The sequence below is a fragment of the Penaeus monodon genome, chromosome 1 (genome assembly GCF_015228065.2).
Source record: "Penaeus monodon isolate SGIC_2016 chromosome 1, NSTDA_Pmon_1, whole genome shotgun sequence".
In the NCBI taxonomy this organism is placed as follows: Eukaryota; Metazoa; Arthropoda; class Malacostraca; order Decapoda; family Penaeidae; genus Penaeus; species Penaeus monodon.
Genome location: NC_051386.1, coordinates 45,755,208 through 45,773,220, shown reverse-complemented (window position 1 = coordinate 45,773,220; position 18,013 = coordinate 45,755,208). Strand labels below are relative to the sequence as shown.

General features: G+C 39.8%; 1 pseudogene; it reads right to left on the bottom strand.

Moving 5' to 3' along the window:
- Nucleotides 1-4,610: 4,610 nt before the first annotated feature.
- LOC119576857 lies at nt 4,611-17,583 on the bottom strand (annotated as a pseudogene).
- Between the last annotated feature and the right edge of the window lie 430 nt (nt 17,584-18,013).

Below are 18,013 nucleotides of genomic sequence, written 5' to 3'. Positions count from 1 at the left end.
TTTTTCCCCTGTACAATGTTAGAGGTAGAAGGGTACAGATTAAAATCAACTGCCTAAGTTATTAAATAAAAATTTTATCATACATATTTAACATATATACACATTACGTTTGTATTGAAAAAAACAATAAATAAAGTGACTTTTTTATACAGTTGTTAACTTTTTTTTTATTTTTTTTTTTGTTTTTGGGTTAGAAAAAATCCAATAGTGAGATACACTGTAAAAATGTTTGGGACCTACTTATTTGCACTTTTTTATGCAAAAAATTAAATCATAGACTAAAAACAGGCACCCCACACTAAAAATAGCACGAAAACTAGCAGAATTTAACCTAGTAAAAGCCATAATGGAAGAGTGTAGGGTTTTGTATTTTATACCCTGAAATGAAAGCTTTTCCAGTGGATTCAAAACACATAAAAACCACGGTTTCATGGAATATTTGTATATACAAAAAAAAAAAAAAAAAAAAAAAGTTTTTTCTCCTTCAATTGACTAATGAAAAAAATACGATAAAATTCATCAACATTTTAAATTTGAAAAGGTGTTTTTTTTCATTAGGGTTAAAATGGCTTCTTTTAAAAATTAAAAAAAAATTTGAATAACAGTAACAAATAAAACATAAAAGGGGACATATTCCCCCTATAAAAAAAGAGAATGAAAAAAAAGGCATACAGTTCTAAGGAGTTAGCCAAAGGAATACTTTTGAACCCTTTTTTTTTATTTGGGTATACCCCTTTTTAAAGACCATCACCCCTCGTTATATGGGTTTTGGTGAAATCGCACCTCGTAATGGACAGAAATTTGCACCCCAACACCCCCCCTGAAATTACCCCCCTTTTATCCTTACCCTTCGCCGTCCCAAGTTTTATTGACTGTGGTCAAATTAATATCCCAAATACATAACCGCCAATTAAAACAAAGCTTTTTCCTGTTTTTTTATTTTTGTTTATTTTTAATTCCATTTTATGGTTTTTTAGATTTTTAAAATCTTTTTAAAATATTGTAGTTTTTGAATTTATATAAATTTTTTTTTTTTACCAGATGCTTTTGTGCTGAAGGACATGTCTTGAAAATGGAACCAAAAATATTTAAAAAATTGGAAAAAGCCAAAGGGTTTTTTAGAAATATCGAAATGACGGTTTTCTGTTATGCATAAAAGATAGGAGATAAAATTTTTTTTCCTTTTTTTTCTGAAAATACTTGTTACTAACGGGGCCGAGTCCCAAGGTTTTTTTGGGGGTTCCCCCTTGTGGGCAGTTTTTAAATGTTAAACTCTATTTTAAACCCCATGAAAAAATTTTTGGATCAATGAAAACCCTTTGTAATCGAAGAACCCTGAGAAAATTTCTATAAAGTATTTTTTTAAAGTGGGGGTTCATATTAAAAATTTCCCAGTAGAGCCAAATGCGGGAACAAAAATAACAAAAAGGTTCAAAAGCGTATTTTTTTTTTGGGGGGACCACAGAGTGACCGTAACTTTCAGATTTTTTGTATAAAGGGAGTCCCCAAAGACTCGTAGGTTACTTTGGAAGATGTATGACAACTTTTGCCATTTTTTTGCTGTTCATAAAAAGGGGTTCAAAAATTTTGCCTTTTTTCCCATTTTTTTTCCTATGAAGGTCTAAAGCAATCTGGATCGTTTATCACAGTCATTGGCCTTTTTTGATCAGGCTCTCTTTTTTTTTTTTTTTTTTTTTTTCCCAGCTGCACAGAACCAGTACTCACCCTTTCAAGGTATTTTTTTTAAAAGTCAGAGTAAGTCTTACTTTTTAAAGGGTTTCATACCCATACAATAAAAAGATTTTTAGAATCTTAGAGGTGGCTTTCACTGCAACATTAATGAATGTAGATGGGGGACATAGGGACAAATGGGCAATTTATTTCTTAGACTTTCAGTCAAGATACTATATGGCACAGTTATGCTTAAGAACAGAACAGATTGCATCCAGAAGATCAATTTAAAGGGATTATATCATGGAAGGAGCTATTCTAAAGGGCAAAGTTAACTGTAATTCAGCTTTAAGTAATATTAATTTCATTTTTCTTGATTCCCATTTCTTTTTGAGCTATTAAATTTGGTGCTTGGAATGTCAGCAGAGTTGGTTTTATGGCAGAAGGGGTTCTACCTGTACAAAAAATTTTTTGAAGAGATAAAAGGAAAAGTGTGTTTTCAACACCCGTGAAATACGTTTAAGGTCAATCCACAAATGTTTTTGCTCCTCCTTTTTCCAGAAACGTTTTGGTTGAGAAATCTTCATTTTTTGCCAAGTATTAAAAAACTATAGTTTGCCTCCATGCGACTACTAGTTTTTGTATTATAGTATGAATTCTTTTTGTATCTGAAATATGGTGTATTTTGTAAGATGGGTTGGAAAATGACTGCAGCAAGACATGTCTAGATGACCAAAACTGTTTGGCAGGTATGCATTGGAAGTGATATCAAAGGCAGCAAAACAGCTGATTTGTGAGTAGTTTGCCGTCTCTTAAATTATTTTACAGGCATGCCAGGGATCAGCCCCACTCATGGGGACATGCCTGCAGACCATACCTTCCTGAATACAAGACAGTACATTCATTTATTAATGAATTTGTATTTTTCAGTTTTTTCCCCTTTAATCATGCGTTCCATAAAAAAAAATGGGATAATGTATTTCTCATAATTCTCCCAAAGACCTGCACTTGAAAAAATTTGAGAAGAGGGAAAGGTTAATGTTAAAAGCAAAATAATAGCTAGAAATTTAGAAGAGAAAAAGGAAGTACCACAATAGGTATTGCATGGCAGTTAACCAGATTTGTCTTTGCAATGCCCGAGAAATAGTTTCATTTAAAAGTTTGTTCTGTGAAGATGTGTAAAGAAATAGGCAATGTTGATCTTTCATGTAATATGTAAGTTCCATCCCTACTAAATACAGTTGGACAAAGTGAATTGAAGTGAATTCATCTCTAAATTTGCTTGCTTTTACATCATTCTAGACACCCCTCTTTACTATCTAGGTTAATATTGGCGATCATAGTCCAAAATTGAGGAGTAGATGTCAGGAAGAGCTGAGAAATAAATCTTGAAAGTTTAATTTGTAAAATTGAGGAACACTGTTGTACCAGTTTTGGAGAATAATTTGAAGGTTATTATGTGAAGAAACATCATTGGAGATGACTTTTTCCTGTCGTTTTGATCTTGTCATTTTTCCAAGGTTCAGTTCCTACTATAGTTTAAGTAATGATATTGCTAAGCTATATATCTTTTTTCACTGAGGTTTCCAAGCTCTAGTCACAGACAAAAATAAAAGATTACAGCACAGAAAAGATTTAATTCTTGATTACAGAGGGATGAGTATCAATAATGAAAAATGTTTAATGACGGCTGATTATCTCAACGTACAATTTTGTCTCTTCATTTCCATTCTACTTTTCCCTCCCTCCCCCCATTTTCTGGAGATAAATGCATTGTCCATAAAGAGAACAATTCCCATTTCAACTTGTGGTCCCTTACAAATATGTAAAATTTATGATCCTATGTGTTAATAAAGTGCATACTCAATTTTCTATTTGTTTATTTTTCTTAGTCGTCTCCATTATAATACCCATACTTAACATTGTACTGTGGGATTTGAAGTTTAGCCTTTTCCCCAAGCTGGGCACAGGGCAGGCACAATTTGAAATGATATAAAAGGCAGGGGAAAATATTTCATAAACAAGTAGGTTCTTCATTTTCCCCCCTGTTATATCACCTTCATTTGCCCACCAATCAGCCACTTGGTGGATTATATTTGGGGAACAGTCAATGTTGGTGGGTTTAAAATGTTTTTTCAGACAATATTTTTATATTTAAATTTTGGGTTTTTAAACAATAGGTCTTTATTCAAATTAGAATCCAATGCATTTAGCTACCATGTCAAGGTCTCACTGCATCCTGTCCCCTTGTGCTTTTTGAAAATTTGTTCTATGCTCTCCATGTGTGATTTATAATGAAAATTGAGGAAATCATGTTGCAGAAAGTAAGCAAGCATGTCATGTAATGTGATGTGATAATGATGTATCAAATGATTTTTTTATCTTTACATAGCACTGATTGCATGTCAATTCTGACATCGTTTTTCATTTTTGTGATTCATTATTAAAATTTCAAATAAGAATGTTTTTAAACATTATCAACATAAAGAAACTTTATCACCAGTTTATAGGCTAGAGGTGCCTTTGATTTTCAGAATCAATAACAATTAGTTAATTACCACACTTTACTGGATATAAGAGACAGTTAATTCATTGAGTTATACAGTAATTTTTCAATGTAAAAATGAAAACTATTGCAATACTCAGCTTTTTTAGTGGCTTCATCTTTACTGGAATATATGGAAGATGTATTGCTGCAATCTTCCATTCCCATATGATTTGCATATGAATCAATGTAAAGTATTTGCATTCTGTAACTTTGGTACATGCAGTTTATCTTTAAAAATATTCTAAAAGGATGTTAAATAAAAACAGCATATAAATATATAAATATTTGTTCGTCCAGTGATACAAAAAAAGTCCCAAACTCTGGTGATGCCTCTGTTAAATATGCAAAAGAAAAGTAAAATACGACTGGGAATACTGGAAAATAACTTCCAATGGAGTTATTCCAGCATTATAAATTCCAAGTATATTTTTCATAATGTACAAGTCACCAGAAACTGAATACAATATAGATGTCTCGTAGTATCACCAGGGGCTATCACAGTCGCGATGGCCACGGAAGTCACTTTAAGCTAACATAGTGCCCGGTATCAACTGTAAAAATTTAAAAAAAACTTCAGCAAATTGTAATCTTTTCATGTAAAAAATGGAAAAAATCTCTGCAATCATACATCCAAAAACTGCACTCATGGGAAAAGTCCATTAAATCCCCCCCCCACTCCCTTATCCCCTCAATAGCAGTAGACATTTTTAATAATTCCTATTTTGGGGCTTGTATGAATAAAATGGCAGAATAAAGGGAAGAATGTACTCCTCCAGTCCCTCACCCCAAGCCTATAATCAGATAGCCAGCAATTCCCTCTCATCATGCATCTGAACATAATGACAATGACGAAGGCTGTACTGATAATGATTACAATACTGGTATTTGGTAATTTATTTTAGTATGCAGAAAGACCACATGCTTTCAGTTAGCTGCAAGCCAACAATGACATACCAACCACTTCTGTTTGTGACTTGAAGGCCCAGCCTACTAAATCTTCATGGTGTTATCAAGATTCCTGCCTCTTTTTTGCAATGCTATTCACTCTTTCTGTAGACATTCTTCAATGTTTTGCCATTTTTGGGTATGTATTGTAATTTATTTTATGTTATCAAAATCATAATATGGATTCCCAATAAAAATATTTTATCTCTAATTTAAACTGCAATACCAGAAAACAATTAGTAATACGTGTAAAGAGAGCATTTCTTCTCCCCTCATATCATTCAATTTTCCATAGCATATCCTGCAATCTGGCTATAGTGAACAGGATAGGTTCCTGAACATGGATATAGTGTCCCCCCTGGATCCAGAAACTCTTCCTGGCATGGCTTATGAACAGCGCACAGAATGCTGATTTACCAGTAGAAATGATGCAAGATTCCCTTCCTGAAAGCCCACTGAGTCACTCTCCCTCCAAAGGTTTGTGCATTCATGGCAAAATTTTGGTTATCCAAAAATCCAGCAACAATATCGATGGTAAGAAACTCCGGGCACCCAAAACTTTTCAATGATGAGATGTTCCTATTAGCTGCCCTTAAGTTCAATTCTTCCATGAAGAAAATTTCCATTAGTCCCCCACAGAGAAAAAAATTTATGAGGATCAAAAAGTTATAGGAAAGCATTACTTTAAAGTTGGATATTAGGTCTTACAAAACATAAAACTTGAAATCCAGGGTTCTAATACTAAAAATAAAATACAATGATTATAACAAATGTTGAGAATATGTCAGCAAAGGCCCCACCAGTAATTAAACATCTTTTGACTTACTTTTAGGGTCCACAGGCTGTGGCTGGCCAACCTCTGGTGCACCATCAATGGTAGATTGGGCTTATTCACTGGAAGCTTCTTTGCAGCATGGGCAACCATAACAGACCCCAAAGTCAAGGCCACCAGTATCGGGGTTGCCCTTTTACTAGGTTCTTCCAAGCTTCATGGGTCTCAAAGGATAATCTGTAAAAACAGGGTCCACATTTTTTCCCTTACTTAAAAATCCAATTACTTGAGTACAAAAAAATGACATACTTTAAATCAATCTATCATTAATGTGAAGATTTTCCATGGTTTGGTTTTCACTGCTGCCTGGCTAACACACTTGTGGGCGAACTCCCTACCCTTAGCCTCTCCATTGAATGCAAACTGATTCTCAGGCTTGCCATCAGGTATTTTGTAGATCCTGAACCATTCCACAGTTGCCTTTAGGAAGCCTGGCATGTGCTTCTCGACATCAGAAAGTCATGAGTTGGGGACCCAACGGGTCATCACATCAATAGCAATGAGCTTCCAGTCCGTCTTCCCTCGTCAATTAAAGCCAGTGTGCCCATACCTGCAAGAGAATCAGTGAAAAAGGGTCAAGAAGCTGGATATAGCAACATTGGGCCTTTTTTGTACCCACCTAAAAACCTCAAAAACTTTGATATGGGAAAAATGTGCTCACTATCGTTTTGTTTTGTGAAATGTCCACACACAAAGGGCCCTCAGAAAGTGATTTGCCACAAAGATGTCAATTATAGACCTTGGGGACCTCTCCTGATTTCACTTTTCCCGAAACGATTATATATTATATTATTATTTTTTTTTTTTTTTTTTTTTTTTTTTAATAATTTACATACAATTATTTTTTATTATAGACATTATAATTATCCTAGTTTTATGATATTAACTAATATAAGATACCAGAAAATGTACGTCATGCCATGACATGCCTGGGCTATATTCTGAGTGGCATGAGCATACATGCCATGGTACAGGTACACGGGTTTCCTTTTTTTCCCTGGGGTATGTACGATTATGATGTGCACACTATGGTGCCAAAAATCCCCCGCACGGGTCCCGGGCCACCATGAATACAGTCCAGGAGAGAGGTTTTCGCATCGGGAAAACCACCCGGCGGCATTTGGGTTTAAAATACAAGTGGGCAGCATGAAACATGTATGGACATCCCCAGTGAACAAGAAACTATTTTTCCACTTCACTGAGAGTCTGCAGAGGAAAGCACAAAAGGAGAACTTACCTTGACTTTGGGTGACGTCTCCCCTCTTGGCAACACGGTATCCAATCTCGCACACATCAATTGGATATTATCACCTTTTCAACTTGTAGCCTCATCAATGTGGTTGGGGTCCTCCCACGTCTGAAACAGCAGTTCAAAAAAACACTGGTATTTGAGCAGCATGTAGCAACAAACTAAATTCAGATCATTAGGAAAGTACTTCATTACTTAATTACTAATGACAACTTTACATGCAACATAACTGACTTTTAAAGGAAGCTACCAGCTGCTACATATCCTATACTTACAAGATATCAAAACCTGCCTCATTAGACATCAAGCTATCTTGTAAAAAACATTAAAAAAATATAACTAAATAAACAATATCAGTAGTAATATGTAAATTTAAACTAATTACATTAGCCCAGCAAGTATACAAACAACTAAGTTTAGGGGAATATGCAAAAATATTCTCTCAAATGTATAAACAGTAAATAAACATTATAATGAGAAAATACCAATCTATTTCTTACTGCAAGTACAACAATACAGGCAAATACAAGTACAAACATATAACATATACAATATACATAATACAACAATATACATATTACAAATATACATATATACAACAAAATATACATAATACATATAAATATACATATAACACACATATAATACATATACAAACATATATACACACATATATAATATACTTAAAAATTTTACCCTATATAAAAAATATACAACATATTACCAATAATATATAAATAAAAATATACATATATACACAAAAATATTTAAATAATATACATACATATATACACACATATATAAATATAACATATACATATATACACACATATATAAATATATACTAAAATATATACACACTATTAAATAATACATAAACATTTAAACAAACACATACCAAAAAAAAAATATAAATAGACATACATTATCACAATTTTAAAATTATACAAATACATATATACCCCACATATAACAATAATACATATACATAATACAACATATATAAATTTTAACCTAACAATATACACACAATATAAAATTATAATATAAATAATAAACACAATATAAATTATACATAACATATATACACAAATTATAAAATATACATAATACTAAAAATAAAATTATATAAATTTAAAATACATATAAATAAACATTTATAAATATATACATATATACAAAAATATAAAAAATATATACATATATAAATAATATACATATCATAAAGAAGAATATAAAAACAACTATAAAGATCTTTCTATATATTTTAACTTTTCATATTGGGGCCCCGATATAAAAAATAATAAAATCAATTAATTTTCTAGTTATAAATTAATGGTTCAATTTTTACAGTTAATGGAAAGATCCAATAAAAAAACAGATAATAAAAGAAACTTAAGAATATAAATTCAGTTTATTAATTTAAATTGTTTATATTGCTCCATGGATATAAAATACTCCTTAATGGCCCAGATTCCATATAAGAAGATATTAAAAGAATAAATTAAAAAATTAAGTTCAAAAAAAAACAGTAAAATTTAATTTAACACAAAGTATTTAATAATTTAACAATATAATGGGCATCTATCCAAAGTATCCGTGGCTTGGGAACATTGGCACTAGGAATTCCCTTCTTATTTGAGGGTTTTAATCCTTGGGAGATATAAAATTATAAAAATAAAAAATGCACAATTAAAGAAAAGTAAAATTAAACAGACTGACTAAAATTTACCAAATGATGTAAACTGGTTTTCCGGTTGACAATGCTCCGCTCTTTTTTTTGACATTACAGGAAGTTTCCGGGGGCAATAGACCTACCTCCCTCTTGGCATTGGTCCAGCGCGGCACCTCGACCACCATGTTGAAGATCTTGTTGCCCTCGTTGGCGAAGAGCGGAATACGTGGGAAAGGCGAGATGGGACCATCTTCATTCTCTAAAAGGACAAAAGGGCATTTTAGAAGCTTTTTGTAGGATTTTAAAAAATATTCTAACCCCAGTCACACACAAAAAACAAACACACACATATACATAGAGAGAGAGACCTGTCAACTTTCGAATATATTAACCCTGCAAATATGGAATACGGGAGTACTGGAATTTTCTGAATTTACGTATTGGCAAATCATTCTCCACAGAAAATGGAAAACATTTGGTCATTTTTTGGCGATCCCCCAGTACATCCGAATCGAGTTTTTTCTGGTCAATACTTTAATTTACTGAATATGCGATCGATAAAATTACCGACCCCAAAACCTACGGAAATATATCTTGTAGCTGTGAGAGTTGGGTTTATCCCCGTCTCCTTAACAGACACGTTAGAGGCCTGTACGGGCTGGTGGATTCGGGCCACACAACTAGCGGCGGCGTGGAAGCCTCTAAACCCGGGTAGAAGTCCGGGGAATTGAGGGGGCTCCCCGGGAGCCGAGTTTCCCGAGGCGGAGGTTTCCCTTGGCAGCAAGGCTATTGGAGGATGGGGATAAAGGAGTAATCTCTGGCTCTTTGCCGCCTGCGGGTGCCGCTGCCACCGCCTCCCGCGACGAATCTCATCCTCCTAAATGTTCGTCGTCCCGCCCCTGATTTGTGGGGTGACGCGTACCTTGAACCCGTCAAGGAAGGGATACGACAAAACCGGGAGGGGCCGAGGAGGCGACGAGGCGGAAGGTAAGTGTGACCACCGCTGCGCCAGGGGGGGCTTGGAGGAGGGCCAGGCCAAAAGGGCACCAGGACTCCGCTGGCATCAGAAGGGGATGTTGTTCTGACCCAGGGGGTGAAAAAATACCCCCCCAAATCCCCAAACACACCCCGGGTCGCTAGCGCTAACCACGGCAATAGTCTCTGCAGGGCAGTTTTTCTCAAGCAAAAGGAATAAAAAAAAGATGAAAAACTCTCGGTTGCCCTTTCAGAAATGGGCTATAATCACGGTCGTTAAGGACGTTTCTTGATGAATCAAATGTAAATCTGCGAAAGGATCGTATCGACGCTGCCGAGGGGAATATACAACCCTTAACCTGCAATCTACTCGAGAATCGCGTCACCACGGAGACAAAAGTCAATCCGAATAAAGTCCCCTCAAAAGCGGCGGGGCACAGCCCGACTTGCGAGCCAGCCTGAAGCCCTGGAGGGAGCGCGCAAAGCGAGCGACGTCTTTCGGCGTCGGACAGAAGGGGAGCGAAGAGCGAGTCGAGCGAGACTGCGCGGGGAGGCCGGATGTCGAGGTATAGTTGTGCCGCCTGGGTTTCTTCCCTCTTGACCCCGCCCCCTCCCCACGTACCCCCCACCCCCACTTTTTGCCACAGCCCCCCACGCTCAATTTCCATCTCGACTATTCCTCCCTTCATTCATTTGAATAAGCAAGCTAAATATATTTAAGCATAACATACTTACAAAAATGAACGATAAAACTTCTCAGAATGTTAATAAAATATACTAAAAATTTTAAAAAAAGAGAAATATCCCCCATATTTTCAAAAACAAAATTTTTGACAAAACTAACAGGCAAGAACAAAAGAAAACAAAGATAGAAGAAAAAAGGAAGGAGGCATTTTCCTTGTGTATCGCTACACGTCTCCACAATTCTAGTACCTCATTTTGACATTTTTCTCACAAACTCAACCCACTTCCCGCACAGGCGCTCGTGGAGTGACGGAGGCGAAGGGAAATAATCTGAATTGATTCCAAGAACAAACAGGAACGGGACACGCGGCTACGAAGATCACGGACCAGGACTCTCTCAAGCGGACAATACAACACCTGCACATGCATACACAGCGAGACACACGAACAGGCAAAATGCAGATGAATGTCGACAATATAAAATTCTGTAATATTTAACAACAAAAATCCTGACGGCCCATGATCAGCATTCAAAAGGAAAAGCGGGATTTGTCTGACAAACTTGCCAACAATTTTTTTTTCATAGAAAATGTCCCGATCCATATTTCCTTTGTAAATTTCATCATCCAAGGGATCTGCCATCACCCTTCCCATGTCATTTCATCACAAGAAATCACAAGATTACAACCCGACCCTACATCCCCTCCCACTCTCCCACCCCTGTACCTCGAGGGAGTCGCACAAGAGGCACCTCTCCGTCACCAGCACCGCAACAAAAAGGCACGGCGCCTTGGAAGAATGACCTTCCTCGAGTGGATAATCTAGTCCACACGATCGTTACGTCACAAAGGCCAATATCCTGCCCGTAGTCGAGTCCATCTTGACCCTTTTGTCGCCGCCGCCCCTTGCAACTGATACCCTTGCGCTCTGCCAGTTCACAATCACTTTAGTTACGTTACTCGTAGTTTTTTTTAATGAAGAGAATTTTATGAACTCAAATCGGAAAAGGAAAAACCCAATGTTAGAAACAGTATAAAATAAAAAAGCAGTATTCCGCAATATTTGGTTTACTTTAAACCGCCTCTTCAATTATTCGATAAATAAACGCCTAAGCACAGAGCTGAAACGCCACCATGATGCCCCGCACTCGCATGTTAATTTAGGGATTCACATACATTATTCTTGCGACTCACTAAATCCCACTTATTTAAATCATTACGGACACAACTCGTACCCACAACAGCATTGTTCCGCACAAGCGTACCGGATCTCGGCCCGAAACGAAGCAGACGAAAAGTTTTGTGGCCTTCACCTAGACCTCAGGAAAGGTCGCCCGGGTTTGACGGAACACTCCTGTAGTTTCGGTCAGGATATCCTAGTCGGCCAGCGCAGGCAAGCACGGGGTGAAGGGAAAGGAACATTCACTTTCCACGTAGATATTAAGCACTGTGATAGTGGGTTCTGGAGGCGGGGAGCGAAATGGGGGACATCGCAAAGAAAACAAATAAAATCAAGAGGAAAACGCTTATCTAAATGGAACATGAAAATTCAAGAAAACAGGGCAACCCAAATCCGCACTAAATAAAGCTATCAATGCGGTGGCACTGCGACACAGCCGCACCTTTCAAAGCAAATTTGGGAAAAGAAAGTATTCGCAAAAGTGGCCAACTACGGAGGTTGGGAGAAAAAAAACTCTTTTTGCTGCATCGCTCAAAGATTAATGCAAGGTTTTTCTCTTTTTCTCTCCTTAGCAACCGGGGTAAAGAAGAACTGATGGGATGAGAGGAAGGGCGAAGGAAAAGAGAAAAAGAAAGTGGGGAGAAAGGAAAGTGAAGTAAAGGAAAGGGAGGAAAGGTAAAGGAAAGAAAATGAATGGGGCGATGGATAGGAGAAAGGGGAAATGGGAGGAGGGGGAAGAATGCCAAAAGGGAAAAGGAGTGGGATAATATAAATGAAGTGGGATTGGAAAGGGAAGAAGAATGGAAATGGGAAAGACAAAAAAGAAGAGTGCGAGGGAGGGTGAACGTAAACGGAAGAAAAGGAAAGAATGAAAGATAAGTATGTGCGTGCGTGCTTTGTGTGGTTAGGGGGGGGGGGGCGGAGAATCAAAATGTGTGTGTCCACGCGGTGGGGGCGGTCTCCCGACGAGAGGAGACAAGGAAGCGCCCAGGGGACCATTCACGAGTCACCCGACCACCACGTGTCGAGGCGCCCCTGGAACATCCTTCACGCATGACAAACAGCGGCCGCCCATAGACGGATTAGCAGCACTGTGTGAGCTCGGTAACAAAAACAGGCATCAACTAACAGACCCACAGCTTGGAATGAAAAAAGTACGGAGTAAAAAGGAGACGTGATCTTTTATAGTCTCTCCCGTCTGCATCGGAGAAGGGATACAGAAGTTATATGTGGTCTTAGACACAAAAGTAAATCAAAAGACACAGTCAGTCAATCAGATATTAGATTTGTATGAAGTCATGCCGGCTCATTCCTTGAGCCCTCATCAAAATCCCAGTAAAAGACGGGAGTGGGCAAAAAGTGGGGGAGGAAGTGGTGGGGGAACGGGGGGGGGAGAAAGAAAGACAAAGACAGAAAGAGAGAGAGAGATGGGGAGAGAGAGAGAGAGATGTGGGGGAGAGGGGAGAAGAGAGAGATGGGGGAGAGAGAGAGAGATAGGGGAGAGAGATGGGAGAGAGAGAGAGAGATAGGGGAGAGAGATGGGGAGGGAGAGAGAGAGAGAGAGGGGGGGGAGAGAGAGAGAGATGGGGGAGGAAAGAGAGAGAGAGGGGAGGGAGAGGAGAGAGGAGAGGGGAGGGGGAGAGAGAGGAGAGAGAGAGAGAAGAGGATGGGGGGAGAGAGAGAGAGGAGAGAGAGGGGGAGGGAGAGAGAGAGAGAGATGGGGGAGAGGAGAGAGAGAGAGAGAGGAGGGGGGGGGAGAGAGAAAAGAGAGTGGGGGAGGAGAGAGAGAGAGAGAGATGGGGGGGGAGAGAGAGAGAGAGAGATGGGGGGAGGGAGAGAGAGAGAGAAAAGATGGGGGAGGGAGAGAGAGAGAGAGAGATGGGGGAGGGAGAGAGAGAGAGAGAGATGGGGGGGGGGGGAGAAGAGAGGGGGGGGGAGAGGTGAGGGGAGGAGAGAGAGAGATAGGGGGGAGGGGAGAGAGAGAGAGATGGGGGGGGAGGGAGAGGAGAGAGAGAGAGAGTGGGGGAGGGAGGGGGGGGGGGGGGGGGGGGAGGAGAGAGAGAGAGAGAGATGGGGGAGGGGAAAGAGAGAGAGAGAGAGGGGGGAGGGGAGAGAGAGAGAGAGATGGGGGGGGGGAGAAAAGAGAAAAGGGGAGGGGGAGGAAGAGAGAGAGAGAGATGGGGGGAGGGAGAGAGAGAGAGAGAGAGGGGGAGGGAGAGAGAGAGAGAGAGAGGGGGAGGAGAGAGAGAGAGAAAGGGGAGAGGAGGGGAGAGAGAGAAGAGAGAGGGGAAAGGAGAGAGGAGGGGGGAGGAAAGAGAGAGAGGGGGAGGGGGAGGGAGGGGGAAGGAGAGGGAGGGGGAGCGAACAAGTAGACAGAGTGGGAGGCAGCTTCATCGAGTAGCAAACACCGGAGGAAATATAAGGAAAGTAGAGAAAAATGGGAAGAGGGAAGGGAAGACGAGAAAGAGGGAAAAAGGGAGGAAGGAAAGATGGGGAAAAGAGGGGGGGAAGGGGAAAAGGAAAGATGAAGGGGAGGGGAAGAAGAGGGAAAAAGGGGGGAGGGAGGAGGAGGGGAAAAGAGGGGGAGGGGAAGGGGGAGAAGGGAGAAGAAGGGAGGGGAAAGGAGGAGGGAAAGGGGGAGAGAAAGAAAAAGGAGAGGAAGGGGAGAGGGAGGAAAACGGAGGAAGGGAAGAAAGAGGAAAGAAAGAGAGAAGAGGGAAGAGAGAAGGGAAGAGGGAGAAGAGGAAGAAGGGAGGGGGAAGGACCAGGGAGAAGAGAGGGAGAAGAGAAGGGGGGAGAAGGAAAGAGGAAGGGCGGGGGGAAAAAGAAGAGGAGGAATGGAAAAGGGGGGAAAGACAAGGGATGGGGGGGGAGGGAAAAGGGGGGGAGGGGGAAAGGAAAAAGGGGAAAAAAAAGGCGAAAGGGAAAGGGGCCAAGAAAGGGAAAAGGCAAATTTGGGGGGAGGGTTAAATAAAACAAAACAGCGAAGGAAAAGATGGAAATCAAAATAATAAAGCGGGGGGAAAAACAAAAAAGAAAGCCACAGAATAAAACCAAAAAAAATTACATAAAAGGAAACCAAGGCAAATAAAGAAAAAAACAGGGTAAAGAAAGGCCCGGGAAAAGGAAATTGGGAAAAGATTAGAAAAAATTTGAAACCGCAAAGGGGAAAAAAATATTTAACCCAAAAATTGCTGACCAAAAACCTTGGGTTACATTTTCCATCATTGTTTTTTTTTTTTGTAGTTTTTTTTATTTTCGAAAAAGGGTTAAAAAAAAAAAGGGGTCTAGGGAGAGAGGAGGAGAGAGGAGAAGAGAGAGAGAGAGAGACAGAGAGAGAGAGAGAGAGGAGGAGAGAGAGAGAGAGAGAGAGGACGAGAGAGAGAGAGAGAGAGACGAGAGAGAGAGGAGAGAGAGAGAGAGAGAGAGAGAGAGAATGTGTGGGTGGGAGAGTGGTAATGACCGGAGGAAAAGGAGGGGAAGAAAAGAAACGCCATCCGGACTGGTTTCAAACTCCCAGGGAAACCTCAATTGGTGGGTCTGAACCTAATTTCCTCGCTTACAACTTTCTTCTCGGGTATTCGATGTGGCGGGGAGGGGGGGGGGGAGGTGCGTGCCCACATCTCAACAAGCCTCAGGCTGTGCTAACATTAATAACAGGGCCGAATCAGGTGTCATTTTCGCTTTCACTACAGTTCTACTTGAAAGACTAACTGCCAATAACTATTATTATAGCGAGGAGTATTGTATCATCATCATTAACACTAACAACATTACAAATACTGCCGTCACTACTGTACCAAATGTGATGATAATAATACGAATATAGTTATAAATAATACTAATAAGCAATAGTAATACCAATGTTACAAATAACAGAACAAGCAACAGCAGACAGCTATCATCTTCAGCCATCATCTTACGGACTCCGCTGCCGACAAGGTAACTGACCTTTCAAGAGTCAGAACTAGAATTTGAAGAAAAAAAAAACAGGTGCCTATAACAAGAAGCACCGAACCAAAACAGCAGGATTAACCTTGCCACTGACGTAGCCCTCCCCTCCCTTATTCCCTTGAAACCTCAAGGACAATAATACCACTAATGATGCTAACTTGACCAAACAACCCGTATGGTGTTACAGTGATTATCACCATTGCTGTAGTTATTTTCAAAGTAGTTTTATTAGCGGTAGCTGTACCTGACGTAGAAGTAATGGATAAGTCAGTGATGATCGACGGCCACTAGTGAAGGAAGTTCTTGCAGTGTCAGCGTTATAACATTCCTTTATCATCAGTTTCACGGTGTAGTCATATTAAAAGGTCCATTTATAACCGGCAGATTCAACCATGGCAATCGATTTTTGTAAATGCAATCACCTGTAAATTAGCGCAAGTGGGTGGCCCCATGATCATCACTGTCAATAATAAGGTTTCCGGTTTTGGTTCGACTCAAATTCAATATTTTTCAGAGGGAGAACCTAGGCAACATTCTGAGTAATGCATGGATTTCTGCAGAATTTCTACGATTGCTATAATTGTTGCTCTTATCACCATTATCGTCTTCAAAAAGATGTGGAACTTTGTAATACATATAATGCGCAACCTTCCAACGAATGCAGGACGAATATACATACACCTAGATGCATACCAACAAAATCTAAAGAACTGCGAATTCCAAATTCCAAATAAGAAACAAAAGGCCAAACCCCATTAGAAAAAAGTAGAGCAATATAAATAAATTTTTGATTTCGCAACATTTTCCAAGACCTGGGAGGAGCTTCTCTGGAGCATTTTCGTAAAATCAAATTATGAGGGTTTCGCAGAATGCCCGACTGTAGAAGATGGGAGAGAGAGAGAGAATGAGAGAGAGAGAGAGAGAGAGAGAGAGAGGAGAGAGGAGAGAGAGAAGAGAGAGAGAGAGAGAAAGAGAGAGAGAGAGAGAGAGAGAGAGAAGAGAGAGAGAGAATAAAGAGGAGAGAGAGAGAAATAAGAGAGAGAAGAGAGAGAGAGAGAGAGAGAGAGAATAAGAGAGAGAGAGAGAGAGAGAGAAGAGAGAGAGGATAAGGAGAGAGAGAGAGAGAGGAGAGAGGAGAGAGAAGAGAGAGAGAGAGAGAGAGAGAGAGAGAGAGAGAGAGAATAAGAGAGAGAGAGAGAGAGAATAAGAGAGAGAGAGAGAGAGAGAGAGAGAGAGAGAGAGAGAGAGAGAGAAGAGAAAGAGGTGGGGAAGCCTTTCCGGCGACCCAGGGCAGGACACTCCCTCAACCCCCCCTCCTTCCCTCACTAACCCCCCACCCCAGTTCCGGATCCCCAACCCTTTCCCCCCGGTTACAAAAAGCGGCTGGCCTGAGGTACATAACATGCTTCCCCCCCCCCCCCCCCACCGGGCCCTGTCCCCTCTTGCAGAGATAACACAACAAGAATCACGAACAAGGGTCACGCTACTACTTCTTTTCTAGATACTGCTTTATTCTATTTCCTCAAATTTTCGGTCAGAAAAAAAATATATATATTAGAAGGAATTTAAGTTGTGTGGGGGGAGAGGGGGAGAGGGGGAGAGGAGAGGGAGAGGAGAGGGAGAGGGGAGGGAGAGGGAGAGGAGAGGGAGAGGAGAGGGAGAGGGAGAGGGAGAGGGAGAGAGAGGGAGGAGAGGAGAGAGAGAGAGAGAAGAAGAGAGAGAGAGAGGGAGAGAGAGAGAGAGAGAGAGAGAGAGAGGAGAGAGAGAGAGAGAGAGAGAGAGAGAGCATAGTTGCCCTTAACAAGTACACTACTGGAACCTCCTGAAACCTCTTCACTTTGTTCGACTCCAGCTTCAAACAAGTCGTACATTGCGGGGCCCTATCAGCCAGTTATAATCTGATATATTTCACGCAAGTCTAAGAATGTTAGGAGGTTTCTTGAGATCAATAAATACACAAGGAGGTTTAAAACGGTTTTTGTGTCATCTGGCATTTTATCAGATACACACTCACACAATATGAGTAAAATCTTAAGAAATAACAAAAATTTTCTGCAGCCAACACGGTTAGAAATTTTAACGCGTCCGGGTTATTTCACATGACATTGGCTTCGGTGGGATATCTTCAAAATCATTCTGGACGCTTTAGCCGACTCTTATGGACAAAACTATAAATGAATAGGTTGTGTGCCCTTGAATTTTTATACAATAAAGGCATTATCCTGTTGTGCGAAATCTGGAAAATAATATTTCACTTTCTATTTGGAGAACAATATATCTACAATAAGTAATTACATACGA